This window comes from Lontra canadensis, unplaced genomic scaffold (assembly GCF_010015895.1).
Source record: "Lontra canadensis isolate GAN:19392208 unplaced genomic scaffold, GSC_riverotter_1.0 scaffold152, whole genome shotgun sequence".
NCBI classification, from domain to species: domain Eukaryota; kingdom Metazoa; phylum Chordata; class Mammalia; order Carnivora; family Mustelidae; genus Lontra; species Lontra canadensis.
This window is the reverse complement of record NW_022631146.1, coordinates 2,488,442-2,501,599: the sequence shown is the minus strand read 5'-3', so window position 1 is coordinate 2,501,599 and position 13,158 is coordinate 2,488,442. Positions and strand designations below refer to the sequence as shown.

At 35.4% G+C, this 13,158-nt stretch overlaps 1 pseudogene; it reads right to left on the bottom strand.

The window, feature by feature from the left end:
- Positions 1 to 2,207: 2,207 nt before the first annotated feature.
- LOC116859254 lies at positions 2,208 to 3,148 on the bottom strand (annotated as a pseudogene).
- Between the last annotated feature and the right edge of the window lie 10,010 nt (positions 3,149 to 13,158).

Below are 13,158 nucleotides of genomic sequence, written 5' to 3'. Positions count from 1 at the left end.
GACAGTTTTCCTTATCATTTCCTTATCACACAGTGGTAAAATGAATGAATGGGTTTTGGAAATACAAAGTGACTTCCAGATTCTTTTTCACAAGATTTTTTATTTATTTATTTGACAGAATGAGAGATATCACAACTAAGCATAGAGGCAGGCAGAGGGAGAAGGGGAAGTAGGCTCCATGCTGAGCAGAGAGCCTGATGCAGGGCTTGATCCCAGAACCCTGAGATCATGACCCGAGCTAAAGGCAGAGGCTTAACCCACACCACCAAGGTGCCCCTGGATTCCAGATTCTATAGAAAGAACACATCAGAAATTAGAAAAGATTCATTAAAATTAAATTTACATCTTTTCTTATTTTTTATTATGCTATGTTTGTCACTATACAATACATCATTAGTTTTTGGTGTAGTAGCAAGTTGAGATTTATGTGTAAATTGATGGGTTGAAATTGACTTAGTAGATAATGTTTTTAGAAAAAGTTTCCTGGAGAAAAATAAAATCTACCTATACTAAAATTTATATTTGGATATAATGTATCTGACATTCAGCCCAATGTTTTCACCATGCATAAATACCCAAATAACTTTAGCAACATAAACCTAAAGGCTCTTCTCAAAATTAAAATTCAGCAAAAATTAATTGCAGTTTATCATTTGCAAGCAATGACTAACAACATTTTCAAGTCTATAGGCAGAAAAATGAAGTTTTTAAGATAATACATTTCTGTAGAAATAAATTTGGAGAAAAGTGAGCCAAAGAAACCTTATGATCAATGAAGACATCACAGAACAGTGCAGTATTGTTAAGTATATATGAAATTATGAGACAAAAATACTCTTCATCATTTGTATTGCATTGAATAGAAATTAATCTTGATAAAAATATATATAGTTTAACTTCTTGCTTTTTGAACATGTGGCATCATATCTGTGTGTGTGTGCACTGCCCTGTAAATTATGCAGGGTGTGGCATGTCTCCTCTCTACCAAACCTGAGAATGTTAGGACTGTTTCTTCACTTACTACTGATGAACAATAATAGCAATCTACCCAGGAAGCTCAATTAATCTGAGAGGTTTTGTTTGATTTAACAGTGGTATTAGTTTTGATATGCAATTTATCAATGAATAAAACTAGTGTACAGATGCTGAGTTTCCCCAAATTATTTCAATAAAACTACGAAATGTACTGAGTGAAAAATAAAATATTATGTGACAGATATGATCTAACACAAGATGTCAGTGACTACTGTATATATATACAGTGTGGGGATTGTCCCTGAGATTCTTTTTTTTTTTAAGATTTTATTTATTTATTTGACACACAGAGGTCACAAGTAAGCAGAGAGGCAGGCAGAGAGAGAGGAGGGAGCAGGCTCCCTGCTGAGAAGAGAGCCGGTTGCGGTTGCGGGGCTCTATCACAGGACCTTGGGACCATGACCCAAGCCGAAGGCAGAGGCTTTAACTCACTGAACCACCCAGGCGCCCTGTCCCTGAGATTCTTAATTCCTAATAACTACACTAAATTTTTGACCCATTCAGCTTATAATTGACTGCACAGTTTCTTAATCTATGCTGACAGGTCCAAGTCATTTCACCTTTCTTTAGGAATACCTGATATGGAATCACTTTCCTAGGATTCATCTCCTTAAAAGGATGACAAACTTATTATATTTTGTTCAAAATGATGTAAGAACTTTAGAATCCCTAGTGAAGTCTCAGTTAATCTTTCTAAAGTTAAGTTAGAAAAATTAGAAAAAAGGTAGTAATTGGCACAGTTAAGTTATGAGTCTACTATGAGAAAATCAACAATTTTTCTGACTTTCATTTATATCTACATATTAAGGAAACATTTATTTTATGTTTAACTGTATTGGAAAATAAATTTAAAATACTAGAACTTGTTTGTATAATGAAAACTTCATTTAGACAGTTTCCATTTTCATTTTTGCATGACTAAGAATAATTTTCATAGGGAACATATTAGCAAAAAATGATTGCATTTGAAGCTTATGAAAAGAATAAAATGAAAATAAGGCAAAAAATGGCTCATAATTATGGATACTTGCAGAACAATTTTGTCCATACATGAGTGATTTTTTTTTCTGATTTTAGTCCTTCCACTCTAAGCATAAAATAATATTTTAGTTACTGTATACACTGATGAATGGACTTATAATCAATATTGGGTACATATGTGAAAAATGTGCCTACATTTTTACAAAGCAGACTTTCTGAATCACTCTTCTCAGGGTCCCCATCACTTCCTTGTATCTCAGGCTGTAGATGATGGGGTTGAGCATTGGGGTCAGAATCATCTAGAAGATAGCCAGGACCTTGTCGTCTGTTGGAGATTGGAAGGATCTCGGGCGTAGATAAGTGTAAGCAAAGGGTGCATAGTAGAAAGTCACCACAGTGAGGTGGGTGCTGCAGGTAGAATAGGCCTTCCTCCTCCCTTCTGTTGACTGCATGCGGCAGATGGCATGGAGCACCCGGCTATAGGAACATGCAATGCCAGTGAAAGGAAACACAAGGAGAAATGTGGTGCTCACAAACACTGTGTACTCATGGACCTGGGTGTCCACACAGGCCAGAATCAACATGGTCAGAACATTACAGAAGAAATGGTTGATGGCTCTGGATCTACAATAAGGGATATATATATATAGTGTGTATATAGTGTGGGCACAGGAGTTGACTGAGCCCAATATCCAAGATCCTGTTATCAACAGCACACATACTCTTTTGCTCATTCAAATGGAATAGTGGAGAGGAAAGCAAATAGCCACATAACGATCATAGGCCATAGAGACCAATAGTAATCCTTCTCCACCAGCTAAAGCCATGAAGAAGAAACTCTGAACTCCACACCCAATGAATGAAATAGACTTGTTTCCAGAGAGATAATCAGATGCCATCTTGGGGACAATGGTGGAGATGTAGTTTAGGTCAATGAGAGAGAGCTGACTAAGAAATACATGGGTGTGTGGAGATGGGTGTCTAGGAAGATGAGGAGAATCATAGACAGGTTGCCAAACATAGCAAGTAGAAAAATAAGAATGATGACAATAAAGAGGAATAGGCCAATTCTTGTTGGTGGGAAAAACCGCAATAGGACGAAATCAGCTCGTGTTTGAGTATAATTTTCCATGGAGCACTGATAGAATTTTCCTAAAAAGAGACAGGAAAGTAAATTAAGGATGGAACAAGAGGATCTTTTGAATTTATAATTTTAGTCAGACTGAGTTTTTGAAAATCTTATAACTCATATGAATAAGTGAAATTTCCTATTTTTAGAAAAACAAAACAAAAACAAAAACAATTCATTTTTTGAACCAGAAATTAAAATAAGAATGCAAACATTAGTAGCCTATATCTTTTCTAAGAATTCTTTGGAGTTATTTTAAAAACTCTCTCTCTCTCTTTCCCTCTCTCTCTCTCTCACTATACGTGTGTGTGTGTGTGTGTGTGTGTGTGTATACATGTATATATGTATATCAATATATATTAAGAATTAATTAGGATAAGTATGCCTTACTTATGTACATGAATACAGTATTGTCAAATCAGAGGTTTACTCAAAATATTTGAATAGAAAATAAATTTAAATACATACTTTATATATTTATTTTAAGAATAATTTAGGATATAAAACATGATAAAACAATTTAAGAATAAGTTAAGAATATTTATGGCCCATAAAGGATCATTTTCTTTCATATCTATGACTTAATTCTAAAGCTCTAGCAACCTATCAGCTTCTGTTAAGAAGCAATATTTCCTTCTTGAATCGTCTTTTCACAGTAGCGTCTAGTCAAACATCCTTGAAATCAGGTAAAATTATTTCTTTCATCTGTTCTGAAATCATGAATGAATTTTTTTTTAATGTTCAGGTAGCCACTCTATAGTACCTCATTAGTTTTTGATGTAGTGTTCAATGATGCATTAGTTGCATATGACACTCATGAATGAATCCTTATGGTCAAGGACTATTTATACAAAATAATTCTCTTCTGAATTCTCAACCAGTTTCTGAATGATACAGTTCAAGGATAATCTTCAACTAATTATCTAAACACCATACTCATGGTAGGTTTCACAAATCTGCCAGAGTTCTTCAAAATAGCATTTGTTTTATGTCTCTCTATTTTCTAATAATTAAATGATACACATTACTTTATGGTACTTTGTCTTACTCATTTTTTCATTTGTTTTCTTTTTAAATTTTTTTGTTTAAATTCTAGTTATTTAACATACAGTGTAATATTAGTCTCAGGTGTATAGTTTAGTGATTCAACTCATCCACAGAACACCCTGTGCTCCTCATAACATGTGCACTATTAATCTCCATCCCCTATTTCATCCATTGCCCCATCCACCTCCAGTCTGGTAACTATCCTGTTTTTCCTTATAATTAAGAACTTCTTCTTGGTTTGCCTCCCTCTGTATCTTTTTTTCGTCCTATAATCATTTCTTTTGGTTTTTAAGTTCCACATATAAGTGAAATATTTTATTTAAAATTATAATTGAGATCAGTGTGTGAATTTAATCACATATGTTTGTCATTTCTCCATCTTAAGAAACAAATATCATAATTATAAGGAGTATATATAAGTCAAAATAGAACAGGTGTCAAACGTCCCAATGAGAGAGAAAATATTTCAGGACCATTTGAAAAACTGATTTTTAGATAAAGGAATGATCAGTCACTTAAGTGGGGAAAAAAAAAGGAAATAACATCCTGAGGCTCTCTTGGAGGTGGAAGAAGAAATTCTCCATTGACATCATAAGTGAACAAGTTCCACACAGTCTGTAGTATCTTAGTCTTAAATACTATCCTATATCCAAATGATACCGTGCTTTTAGGGGGTCTCCAACACAAAACAAGAATATACATGCATATGTGCACACACAGGGAGACATATTCACACTCTCAATCATACACAAAAAATATAAGTAAAAATGGGAAAATGCAGAAAGAATTCTCTAGTAGGTTTCATATGCTCAGAAAAGCTTCTGCACAGCAAAGGAAACAGTCAATGAAACAAAGAGGCAACCCACAGAATGTGAGAAGAAATGTGTAAATGACACTACAAACTAAGGGCTGATATCCAAGATATATGAAGAAATCTTCAAACTCAACACTCAAAAAACAGATAATCATATGAAAAAATAAGCCAAAGACATGAACAGACATTTCTGCAATGAAGACATACAAATGGCTAACAGACACATGAAAAAATGTTCATCATCAATAGACATCAGGGTGATTCAAATCAAAGCCACATTGAGATATCACCTTACACCACTTAGAATGGTCAGAATTAACAAGACAGTAAATAACATTTGTTGGAGAGGAAGTGGAGAAAGGGGAAAACTCTTACACTGTTGGTGAGAATGCAAGTTGGTGTAGTCACCTTGGAAAACAGTGTGGAGATTCCTTAGGAAATTAAAAATAGACTTAACCTATGACCCTGTAATTGCACTACTTTGGGGTAAATACCCCAAATATACAGATATAATGATAAGAAGGGCCATCTTTACACCAATGTTCATAGCAGCAATGGCAACAATTACCAAATTGGAAAGAGCCAAGATGCCCATCAACAGATGAATGGATAAAGAAAATATGGACCATACACGCAATGGAATATTATGCCTCCATCAGAAGGATGAATACCCAGCTTTTGTATCATCATGGACAGGACTGGAGGAGATTGTGCTGAGTGAAGTAAGTCAAGCAGGAAAAGTCAATTATCATATGGTTTCACTTACTTGTGGAACATAAGGAATAACATGGAAGATATTAGGAGAAGGAAAGAAAAGTGAATTGGGGAAAATCAGAGGGGGAGACAAACCATGAGAGACTGTTGACCCTGAGAAACAAACTGAGGGTTTGGAATAGAGTGGGATGGGGTTTAGGGGAGCCTGGTGGTGGGTATTAAGGAGGGGACGTATGCATGGAGCACTAGGTGTGGTGTATAAAAAAATGAATCTTGGAAAACTGAAAAAAAATTTAAAAGAAAGAAAGAAATATGGGGGCCAAAGTATGAAATGTTATTAATTCACAATATAAATACCATTAGATAAATAAAGGTATAAGTCAGATAAAATGAAGGGTTCTTGCCAAATATGTGTGTGGATGTATATATATTTAAATATGTTTTTATGATAAAAAATATGTCAAAATTTAAAAATATATTGAAGAAAAAAAAGTACCAGAGTTTTAAAAGAAGCAACAAAACATGAAAGATTGTCATTTTGAGAAGATAGAACTCAAGAATTAATATTTACGTATGCTCATCGTCATTTTAAAAATACATAAACAAGGGTGCTTGGGTGGCTTAGTGGATTACGCCTCTGCCTTAGGCTCAGGTCATGATCTCAGGGTCCTGGGATCAAGCCCCACATCAGGCTCTCTGCTCAGCAGGGAGTCTGCTCCCCCCTATCTCTCTACCTGCCTTTCTGCCTATTTATGCTGTCTGTTGAATAAATAAAGAAAAATCTTAAAAAATACATAAGCCAAAATAATTATGTAATTATTATTATCAAAAGAAAATGTTTTTCAAAAGTATATATATGGCCCACCATATTTAAACATCAGAAACAGAATACAGAAAAAAACATGAAACATATTTTATTCCAAGATGTGTTCTCTTTTTTTAAGATTTTATTTACTGATTTGAGTTAGCAAGAAAGAGAGCATGAGAGAGAGAAAGCATGAGAGGGGGAGGGTCAGAGGGAGGAACAGACACCAACTGAGCAGGGAGCACAATGGGGGACTCAATCCTGGGGCTCAGAATCATGACCTGAGCCCAAGGCATTTGCTCAACCGACTGAGTTCCAAAGGCACCCCACAAGATATTTTCTTGACAATTATGAATGTCTTCTTGAAACTATTTTCTAAAAATGCTCAAAATTGCCTATAAACACATGGTCCTAAATATATCTTGGCAGAGATAATAGTAACAATGATGAGAAATAAATAGCAAGGAAATAGTATTCTATAAATAGAAATGGTAACTAAAATATCAGGGTTTTTTCCCAAAAATACTTATTTATTTACTAAAAAGAGCACACAAGCATTTAGGGAGAGGGATAGAGAATGCCAAGCAACTTTACGCTGATCATAGAGACCCACATGAAGCTTGATCTCACAACTGGGAAATGAGGAACTGAGCTGAAATCAAGTCAATACTTAACTTACTGAGCCACTAAAGTGTCCCTCAATTACCAGGTTTTACAACAACTTATATTTTTGGTGTCTTAGCAATATAATCTAGGTGAAAAATACCATTAATCTTGCCATTAATGGGAGGTAAAGAAATGGGCAGAAGACATGAACAGACAATTCTCAAAAGAAAACGTATGAGTGGCTAACAGACACATGAAGAAAAGGTTAAATATCACTAGCCATCAGGGAAATACAAATCAAAACCACAATGAGATACAACCTTATACCAGTTAGAGTGGCTAAAATTAACAAGACAGAAAACAACAAGTGTTGGCAAGGATGTTGAGAAGGAGGAAGCCTCTTACACTGTTATGGGAATGCAAGGTGGTACAGTTTCTCTGGAAAACAGTATGGAGTTTCTTCAGGATGGTAAAAACAGAGCGAATTTATGACCCAGCAATTTCCCTACTGTGTATTTACTCCAAAGATACAGATGTAGTGAAAAGAAGGAGCACATGCACCCCAATGCTCATAGCAGCAATGTCCACAATAGCCAAACTGTGGAAGGAGCTGAGATTCCTTTCAACAAATGAAGGGATAAAAAAGACGCTGTCCATATATTCAATGGAATATCATTCAGCCATCAGAAATGATGAATACCTCCCATTTACATTGATATGGATAGAACTAGAGGGCATTATACAGAGTGAAGTAAGTCAATCAGAGAAACACAATTATCATATGGTTCCACTCATACGTGGAACAAAAAGAATGGGCCAGAGGACAATAGGGGTGTGGTGGTGGAAACTGTATGGGAAAAAATCAGAGAGGAAAACAAATCATATCAGATTTTTCACTCTGGGAAACAAACTGAGGGTTGCAAAAAGGGAGGTGGGTAGAGGGGTGTCCATTATGGTGATGGCATTAAGGAGGGCATGTGATGTGATGAGCACTCTGTTATATTGAACTGATGAGCTATTGAACATTGTATCAAAAACCAATGATGTACTGTACCTTGGATAATTGAATTTAAATAAAAATATGGGATGTAAATATTCTGAAATGATGAGAAAAGAAAAAAAAATGTGTCAGAGGTAATTATATGTGCTGGAGGAATTTCTCCATCCTCCTTGGCTGGAGCGATGAGTCAAAAGATGTTATTGAGAATTTACTAAAGATAAACATATGAGTGGAAAATATGTGTGACTAGAAACAAAAAGTGGTAAAATAATATGAAATGTTTTCCTTGAAAATCAGAAGGGGTGGGTAATGGGATCCTTGTTTTACTTTATGGGTTGTTGACATCATGTTCTTACATTACTTGAATAAAATTAAACTGATATAAAACATACTGAAAGTATAATCAGAACAATTAGGCAAACAAACAAAGAAAAAACAAAACAAACAAATTGGAAATAAGGAAGTAAAGTTATCTTGGTTCACAAACATGATCTTATGTGTAGAAAATTCTAAAGTGTCTACAAAAATATATTACAAAAAGTAAACAAATTTAGTAGAGTTTCAAGATACAAAACCATTTGTTGGGGTGCCTGGGTGGCTCAGTGTGTTAAGAGTCTGCCTTCAGCTTGGGTCATGATCTCAGGGTCCTGAGATTGAGCCCCTCATGAGGCTCTCTTCTGAGCAGGGATCCTGCTTCCCCCTCTCTCTCTGCCTGCCTCTCTTTCTGCTTGTGATCTCTCTCTGTATCAAATAAATAAATAAATAATCTTAAAAACACAATTTGTTTACACAAAATCTCTTCTATACATAAAATAATGTATAATAATATTTTTTAATTGTATGTTGCTGGAGGGGAAGTGGGTGGGGGGAATGGGATAACTTGGTGATGGGTATTAAAGAGAGCATGTGATGTTATGAGCACTGGGTGTTCTATGTAACTGATGAAATCATTATACTCTACATCAGAAACTAACGATGTCCTATAAGTTGAATAATAGAATTTAAATTTAAAAATATAAGTTGCATTTACAATATAATCCAAAACAATAAAATACTTAGTATATTGTATAGATGGAAATTTCTGTGATTTGCCCTGCATAAGCAACCACCCGGATCTACAGGTACACAGGCAGGCTAAAGAATCTTGTGTATGAGACTCACATTGCATAAGTGACTTTGGGAGACTGATTAGTTCATATTAGCGGGCCTCCAGGTCAGAAGTGGCCCTTCTGGTCTGCATGACAAGAGCTATAAATCTTGCCTTGAATGCCCTCTGGCTCCAGGCTGTTGTGGCCCCCTGGAATGGAATCCATGAGGGGAGGAAAACATACAGAGCCCAGGCTCCTTGAAGATGTAAAGACGTGATGACAAAGGAATGCAGCTCTCTCCAAACTGCACATAGGCAAACAAATGTTTACCTTCAGACTCCCTCATTTTCCTTAAAAATACCGCTGTTATGGTGATGGTCAACTGGAAATCTTACCTGAGGGGAGGACACTCTGCCTAGGACTCTCATTCCAGACTCCAGCCTGGCTGTCTCCACCAGGCTTCCCCAGCTGATGAAGTTGGATGTTGTAAGCACCAGATCTGATGTAATTGTGTTTTATTCTCCTTTACTGCTTACTATTGCCTTCATCTATGTGCAGATTTCCCTTTTCTACTTTCTGTTTCTATTAGATTTTTATAAAATCAATATAGTGTTTTTCCTCTTCAAAACAGAGTAGGGGTGCCATAAATCTTTTATTAACACACTTAGGAATAAACTTTAGAAGGGGGAGAAATTTGTGCACTGAAAATCACAAAATATTGCTGAAAGAAGTTGAAGAAAAGACAAATAAATGAAGATAAACAGCCTGTGTTCATTCACTGCTGAACTTAATATTGTCAAGATATTAATGCTACCATAAACAAACTGTATATTTAATGAAATGCCTATAATAATCTCAAATGAGGATTTTGCAGAAATAAAAAAATAGATCCTAGAATTAATATAAAATCTCAACTTACCCTGAATAGCCAAAACAATCATGAAATAATTAGAGAACTCACTCTTTCTGATAAAAATCTTACTAAATTAACTATGGTAATAAAAACAGTGTAGTATTGCCATAAACATGGATACAAAGTAATACAATAGGTATATCAGAATAAACACTTCACATATATGGTCAAGTGATTTTCTCAAGAGTTATCAAACCATTCAGTGGGGTTGTCTTTTCAAAAAATTTTACAGAGAAACCTGGATATCCACATGAAAATAATGAAATCAAACCATGACCTTACACTATACACAAAAATTAATATAAATTGATCAAATTGCTAAATACAGAGATAAAACTATAAACTTCTAGAACAAAGCATATAATGGAAAAGTTTCACAAAACTTTTCCAAAAACTTTTTCCAAAAATTTAAAAGTTTCGAATTGGATTTAACTGTGCTTTCCTGGATATGACACCATGTTTGGAAGTCCGAGATTATTGTACAAAAACTACAACAGGAAACTGAATGTGTGCAGGGCATTTAATGTTTAAATAATGTTTTGCCTTTGACAAACTGCAAAGAAAAGGGTGGGAAGGCATTTTTTGATAGGTGCCATTCAGATTTAATGTATCACATATTAGACCATTTTCAATAGGATAAAATTTATATTGATAATTTAATTGTTAACAAATAAAAGATATAATATTTGAAATTACCAATAAAATAATGATCACTCTTACCACACATGTATTTTATATAAAAATAAATATACATGATGAGGTTCACATTGATGTAGTTAGTATTATTCACCTCTAAAAGAAAAAAAATCAGCACAGGATATAAATAGTGAATGGCACATCAAATCTGTTATTTGATGCCATGCATTACTCATGTTGCTCTGTTCTGATATGCTATCATGATACGCTATTAAAAAAAAAAACAACCTGAATATGACAGGGAAATATATTCAACTGTTGAATATCAGCCTTGAATATATCAAGGCCAAAGGTAAAGAATATATTATTTTTCCTTAGGTAAAAATAAATCCAAGTAAGATTAAGAGTCACTTATGGTTTGTCTCCCTCCCAATCCCATCTTGTTTCATTTATTCTTCTCCTACCCCCCTTAACCCCCCATGATGCATCTCCATTTCCCATATCAGGGAGATTGTACGATAGTTGTCTTTCTCCGATTGACTTATTTAGCTAAGCTTGATACCCTCTAGTTCCATCCATGTCATCGCAAATGGCAAGATTTCATTTCTTTTGATCGCTGCATAGTATTCCATTGCATATATATACCACTTCTTATTTATCCATTCATCTGTTGATGGACATCTAGGTTCTTTCCATAGTTTGGCTATTGTAGACATTGCTGCTATAAACATTCGGGTGCACGTGCCCCTTCGGATCACTACGTTTGTATCGTTAGGGTAAATACCTGGTAGTGCAATTCCTGGGTCATAGGGTAGTTCTATTTTCAACATTTTGAGGAACCTCCCTGCTGTTTTCCAGATTGGTTGCACCAGCTTGCATTCCCACCAACAGTGTAGGAGGGTTCCCCTTTCTCTGCATCCTCGCCAGCATCTGTCATTTCCTGACTTGTTAATTTTAGCCATTCTGACCGGTGTGAGGTGATATCTCATTGTGGTTTTGATTTGTATTTCCCTGATGCCGAATGATAAGGAGCACTTTTTCATGTGTCTGTTGGCCATCTGGATGTCTTCTTTGCAGAAATGTCTGTTCATGTCCTCTGCCCATTTCTTGATTGGATTATTTGTTCTTTGGGTGTTGAGTTTGCTAAGTTCTTTATAGATTTTGGACACTAGCCCTTTATCTGATATGTCGTTTGCAAATATTTTCTCCCATTCTGACAGTTGTCTTTTGGTTTTGTTAACTGCTTCCTTTGCTGTGCAAAAGCTTTTGATCTTGATAAAATCCCAATCGTTCATTTTTGCCCTTGCTTCCCTTGCCTTTGGCGATGTTTCTAGGAAAATGTTGTTGCGGCTGAGGTCGAAGAGGTTGCTGCCTGTGTTCTCCTCAAGGATTTTGATGGATTCCTTTCTCACATTGAGGTCCTTCATCCATTTTGAGTCTATTTCATGTGTGGTGTAAGGAGGTGATCCAATTTCGTTTTTCTGCATGTGGCTGTCCAATTTTCCCAACACCATTTATTGAAGAGGCTGTCTTTTTTCCATTGGACATTCTTTCCTGCTTTGTCGAAGATTAGTTGACCATAGAGTTGAGGGTCTATTTCTGGGCTCTCTATTCTGTTCCATTGATCTATGTGTCGGTTTTTGTGCCAGTACCATGCTGTCTTGATGATGACAGCTTTGTAATAGAGTTTGAAGTCCGGAATTGTGATGCCACCAACTTTGGCTTTCTCTTTCAATATCCCTTTGGCTTCTTGAGGTCTTTTCTCGTTCCATATAAATTTTAGGATCATTTTTTTCCATTTCTTTGAAAAAAATGGATGGTATTTTGATAGGAATTGCATTAAATTTGTAGATTGCTTTACGTAGCATAGACATTTTCACAATATTTGTTCTTACCATCCAGGAGCATGGAACATTTTTCCATTTCTATGTGTCTTCCTCAATTTCTTTCATGAGTACTTTATACTTTTCTGAGTATAGATTCTTAGTCTCTTTGGTTAGGTTTATTCCTAGGTATCTTATAGTTTTGGGTGCAATTGTAAATGGGATTGACTCCTTAATTTCTCTTTCTTCTGTCTTATTGTTGGTGTAGAGGAATGCGACTGATTTCTGTGCATTGATTTTTATATCCTGACACTTTACTGAATTCCTGTACAAGTTCTAGCAGTTTTGGAGTGGAGTCTTTGGGTTTTCCACATATAGTACCATATCATCTGCGAAGAGTGATAGTTTGACTTTTTCTTTGCCGATTTGGGTGCCTTTAATTTCCTTTTGTTGTATGATTGCTGAGTCTAGGACTTCTAGTACTATGTTGAATAGCAGTGGTGATAATGGACATCCCTGCCATATTCCTGACCTTAGCAGAAAAGCTTTCAGTTTTTCTCCATTGAG